This window comes from Chamaea fasciata, unplaced genomic scaffold, assembly GCF_029207755.1.
Source record: "Chamaea fasciata isolate MVZ Bird 193981 ecotype frontalis unplaced genomic scaffold, bChaFas1.0.hap1 SCAF_16, whole genome shotgun sequence".
Lineage (NCBI taxonomy): Eukaryota > Metazoa > Chordata > Aves > Passeriformes > Sylviidae > Chamaea > Chamaea fasciata.
This window is the reverse complement of record NW_027094101.1, coordinates 9,660,472-9,666,004: the sequence shown is the minus strand read 5'-3', so window position 1 is coordinate 9,666,004 and position 5,533 is coordinate 9,660,472. Positions and strand designations below refer to the sequence as shown.

Genomic DNA, 5,533 nt, shown 5'->3' with positions numbered 1-5,533 from the left:
AACCCCCGGGGAGGGAATGAGTGGTGCAGTTTATTTAAAGAGGAAAAGCTGCTCTCGGGAGCGATGCTGGGGCCATGTGTGTCTGCAGGGCTGCGCTCGTTCCTCCCAGATTATTTTAAATTTGAGCATCTTTTCTGCATCACAGTCTATCTTTGTTCCCCCTCTGACGTCTTGGGATTTTATGGCCGGGGCTGTCGCTGCCAGCTCTGCTGGAAATCGACTTCCCTGCCTCTAACCCAATCTCGCAGGCATCCCATGCAAAGCCAGGCTCCAAATTAGTTAATCTCGGATTAATTTGAGCTGCTGGCTCCGATGGGTGAGGCACCGAGGTTCTGGCAGGGATGTAACCCAGGCAGGAGATGCTGCCTGTGGCAGCACATCCCATGTCTGTCTGTCTGTCCGTGTGTCCAGGTGTGGGATGCTGACACACACTGTCCTGATGAGCTCCCCCCGGGTGCTGGGACAGAACTGCGGGGCTGTGCTCCTTTCCCGGGAATTCGGACTGGAAAGGGGCAGTTTGTGGGGGCCGGGGAGGGGTCAGGGGCTGAAGGAACCGGGCAGAGCCTTTCCAAGCCGAGCCTGGGCGGTGCCAGGCGGGGATTAAACGGGAACAAGGCGGGGCTGGGATTTGCCAATACCCGCCGAGGGGAGAGAAGGATCAGGGCGAGACGGATCCTGTCTTCAATCGCAGCTGCTCACGTGTGTGAGTCGCCCAAATATGTGAGGTATTTGTTTAATTTCTCCCTTTGAGGCCAGCGCCCGTGTCCTGATGCTTATCAAACCCGGGGCTTGGACCAAAGCTCCGGGGAGGAATTGTGCTCTCTTGTTAATCTAAGGCACAGTTTAAATCCTCAAAATTTGGCTCAAGTTGAACCTGTGCGTGGGTTCGTCACTGTCGGGGCAAGATTGTTTCCATCCGGGGTCGTGCAGGGGCTGAGTTTACGCTTTTGGGACAGCAGGATGGTGGGGTGGGATATTTTGGATCCCGGGGAAGTTGGGAGCAAACAAAGCCAGCAGTGACCACCTGAGCTCAGCCTGGGCCAGGCTCTGAGCTCCTCCCGATGCTTCCCAGGCTGTTCCCGGCATCCTGGGGAAATCACTCCGCTGGCGCCGGGGTCCTGCTCCACCCGCCCGGCTCTCCCCGGGAGAGCTCCAGCCCACGAGCAAGCTTCAGTGACTGCAAACCATAAAGCAGCCCGTAAAATTAGCGGCTAATTAGCAGCGACTGCAGGGCACATCGCACCGCGGGGCCGGCTGCTCTCCCCAGACCCCAGATACCCGCGTGTAGTTCGGAGCCACCGCCTCGTAATTTGCAAAATAAGGGCAAAACGAGGGATTTGTTGCTACAAATGATAAGAGGAAATGGAAACACCTCCCAGCAGGGCTCTGGCAAGGCGGCATCTGCCCCAGGAGGGAAGGGAGAGCCTCCGGGCAGGATTCGATGCAGCAGTTGGCAAACCAGGATGCAGCCACGGGGAGATGTGGGCTGGAACAGGGTCTGGTGTCCCCTGTCACCAAATCCATTGTCCCCTGCTGCGGCACGGAGGGACGGGCTGGCACAGCCCCCGGAACAGCGAGGGGGATGGACCGGCAGATAACCAGCCAAGAAAAACCAACCAAACAAACAAAAAATTCCCATGGATCAACAAACAATCCCTGGACACGGGTTATTGTTGGGAATGTGCAGGGTTGGGATTTTCCCTTCCCTCTGCTCCGGTTGCAGGCAGCCCCGAGCTGGGCAGCCGCGGAGGGGCCGAGGACTGCAAAGCATTTGCTGCAGAATCTGAAGAATTTGGAGTGAAACCCCCAAAGAAATTAAGGACAGATGGGTTCGGAGGGGGGGAAAAAGAAACCCAAATTCCTTCTGCTGCTCGGTGCCTGCCTCCAGGGCACTGCTTGTCCCTGCTGGGGCTGTGCTGAGGGGAGGGAGGGATGGAGGGATGGATGGATGGAAGGATGGATGGATGGATGGATGGATGAGGGATGGATGAGGGGATGGATGGATGGATGGATGAGGGATGGATGGATGGATGGATGGATGGATGGATGAGGGGATGGATGAGGGATGGATGAGGGGATGGATGGATGGATGGATGGATGGATGAGGGGATGGATGGATGGCCGTCTTTCAGGCCATGCAAACACCGTGAAGACACCAGAACTGCCCAGGGGATGATGCTCCTGCAGCACCCAGGGCCATCCCCGCTCCGCCCAAGGCTGACCCTGCTGGCCCTGGGGCTCCTCTGGAGATCCCTGCTGCCCACCCTGCAGTGGAGCCGCTCCTCAAGCGGAGCAAAGGGAGGGACATTGAGGAAAATCAACCTCTCCTCCTCCAGCCAACACCTCCCGGTGAGGCTCCGGGGCCGAGCCGACCCCGGGGACTGCCCGGGGTGTGAGCCCCATCCCCACCCCCGTGTTTATGTGCTGTAATCACCGGGATTAGGAGCTTTCTGCTCGGGCTGGCGCTGGCAGAGTCACCCAACACCTGCCTGCTGACTTCAGCACCTCAAATATTTCTGATGCAATTCCTTTTATTCCCCTCCTAAAGCAAACTCCGCGACGTGTTAATGGGTACGAACGAAGCATAATTGCACCTTTGTGTGAAATCAGTCGGGGGGGGGGGGGGGGGATCCGCAGCAGTTTGGTTGCAAAACTGGAGCTGCGAACAGGTTTGGGGTGGGGACCCACCTGGGCTTGGGATGGCCCGGGAGAGGAAACCTCCGGTGGAGCTGCTGGGGTGGGAAATTGGCATCTCCTCCTTGCTGCGGGCAGAGCCGAGGGCCAGGGCTCGTCCTCAGGGCGTGTTTTCTGCGTCCCCCGTGTGCCAGGCTGAGGGAAACCACATCCAGATGAAGCCACCGCGGCCGGGGAGGGGGACGAGGCCGAGCGTTCGCGGCTGCAGCGCTCCAGATGTTGAACAATGAGGCCGACGGCTCTTGATTTCATCTGCGGGGTAATTGGGCTGGAAGTCTGTGATGGTAATGACTCCACATCAAGCGCTCAGATGTGACCCATCCCCGGCCGGGGGGGGTTGGGGGGGGGGAGGGCTGCAGCCCCTGGTGGCCGGGATCAATGTCCCCCAGATGTGCTGCCCCAGATGTTGCCCCCCGGGGGAGGCCAGGCCCACACGTGTGTTGTTAATAACGCCCAAGATCTGAGGTTCACAATGACCACGGGATGTTCCTGAGGGCTGAGCCTGCCTGGGGGGGCGGGGGGCTGGCCCCGTGTCCTGGCTCTCTGCTGGGTGGGGTGGGGCACTCCCAGCACTGAAACCCCCCTGAGATCCCACCAGGCAGCTCTGGATGCTCCCAGAAGCTCTGACAGCCGTGAGAGTCGAAGGTGGGGGTGACACAAGAGACAGGGATGCTCTGGGAGGCACAGCAGGGCAGATCCCAAAGGCTTGTCCCAATTCCAGGGATGACAGGCACTGGGGCCTGTATTTAAGCCCCTGACTGAGTTGTCTCCAAAGCTGTCCAGCACTGGGATGCAAATCCTGTCTGTGAGATCCCGAGGAAGTGCCTGGAGAACATCCGGGCCCCCTGTGCCAGGCACTGGCCCCCTGTGCCAGGCTGTCCCCGTCCCCTCAGCACTGCCACGGGGACTCTGGTGCAGGAGGGACATGGGGTCTGCCAGGGATTCACCCCCTGATCCTAAAACCTGTCCCAGCATTTTGGATTTCTGGGCTCTCCTGTTTTTATCTGTGCTCAGGAGCTGAGTGTGGCGGTGGCTGAGACCCGAGGTGTGGACAACCATCTCCGTGGTCCTGTGCTCCCTCCAGAGAGGGCTGTTGGCTCTTCCCTGCTCCAGGGGCTCCAGGACTTTATCCATGAGGATTCCATGGGCACAGGAGTTGCTGGGATGTGTTTGGGAAGAGGGGCAGGCCTCAGGTGGATGAGCCTGCTGTGGGGACGGGACCTGCTGCTCCAGCTGCCTCCAGTGGGGAATGCCAAGAGAAACTGTGCCACTCAAACATTTGGATGGTGGGACGCTGGTGGGTTCCAGGAGGCCACGGGGGACGCTGTTTTGGGGTCCCTGGGGCTCCCTGAGGAGGTTTCCTGAAACTCCTGTCATCAGCCCCGCTCCAGACACTGCCGGGCTCCTTCCGCCGCCCCGGCGAGTGCGGACCTGCCTTTTTGGGGTGGGGACACACGGCCCTCGGGGTCACACAGCACGTGCTGCTCCTACGGGGAACAGGCGCCAAGAGCCCTCGGGGAGGGGGATCCCCATGGGCAGGAGGCTTTGGTTCCTCATGGGGCTTTTCCCCCAGAGCGTGTGAGGGATGGCCGCAGGCAGACCCCGCTGCCGCTGCCGGAGGTGTTTTGGGCAATCCCGGGTTGTTGGAGCAGGAGGAATTGCAGCCCCCGGGGCTGGGGGGGAGCCCTGAGTGCCCCACGCCCTCTCCCCCTCTGGAGCCTTTCCAGCCTTTCCCGGCTGGTTGCTCTGGCATGTGCATCCCAGATGATGAGAGACGAGCGGGATGGGCTGGGCGGGGCCCTGCAGCTGGAGCCGGCCCTGCCGCGCTCCCGTTCTGCTCCTGGCTCCCCGGCGACACCCCAGGTTTTGCCGAAAAGTGCCTGTTTTTCACCCAAAATGGGGGGTTGTTGCTCCAGCAGCCCCCCGAGCATTGGTTTGGTGCATCCACGGCTTGGGGAAATGAGGGTTACAGGATCTTGAGGTGGCTTGGCTTGGGAGGGACCTTAAATCCCACCCAGTGTCACCCCTGGCTGTGCAGGGCCACCTTCCACTGTCCCAGGGTGCTCCAAGCTCTGTGCAGCCTGGCCTTGGGCACTGCCAGGGATGAGAGCTCCAGGCTGGCCCAGGGACTGGGACCATCCCTGTCTGGTGGGGCTGAAAATTCAGAATTATGCCTTAAACTGGGAGCCTGATTCTGCTGCTACTTCTGAAATTCAGGTTTTAACACATTAAACTCCGGGGTCTGCGTTGCCTCCCGAGGGAGGTTTGGCCGGGGGTGCAGCAGGCCAAGCTTTGATCCAGCGCTGGCTTTCGTGCCCCTCTTTGACACCACGTCTTCTCCTGTCTCCCAACCCCACCAACACCTGAAGGAAGGACACTGGGAGCCTCCTTGCTGCTTCCAGGGAGCCTCTGGAACCCCCTTTTTCCTCTCCATCCATCCGAGACCTTTTCCTTTTCCTTCAAACCTCACTTTGTGTGTCCCACTGTCGCTCGGCTCCGCTCCAGATGTTCCAACCCTCAATCCCACACCTTTCTCTCCCTTTGGCCACTGGATATTTGGCTGAAGCTGAGCCAAATGAAAGTTGCCCCCCACCTGTGCACGGAATGAGCAGCAGGCATGCCAGACCCCCACGGACTCCTAAATGTGGCCATCTGCACCTGGCAACAGGATTCCTTAATGGAAAACAAGGAAAACACCCCCTGCTCCTAAATGGATGGAGTCTGGGGCGTTTTTTTTTCCTCTAGAAAAAAAAAAAAAAAAAAAAAGGAAACTTGTAAATGATTTGCTTGGAAAAAGCCATTTCCCACAGAGATTGGGCACGGCCACGGGGAGCTCGTG

The 5,533-nt window shown here is 59.4% G+C and overlaps 1 long non-coding RNA gene across 1 annotated transcript; it reads left to right on the top strand.

The window, feature by feature from the left end:
* Positions 1-642: 642 nt before the first annotated feature.
* Positions 643-4,117, top strand: LOC136297727 (uncharacterized). The gene is made up of 3 exons (XR_010723214.1): positions 643-725; positions 2,829-2,978; positions 3,709-4,117. It is a non-coding gene; the product is annotated as an uncharacterized lncRNA (long non-coding RNA).
* Positions 4,118-5,533: the final 1,416 nt, after the last annotated feature.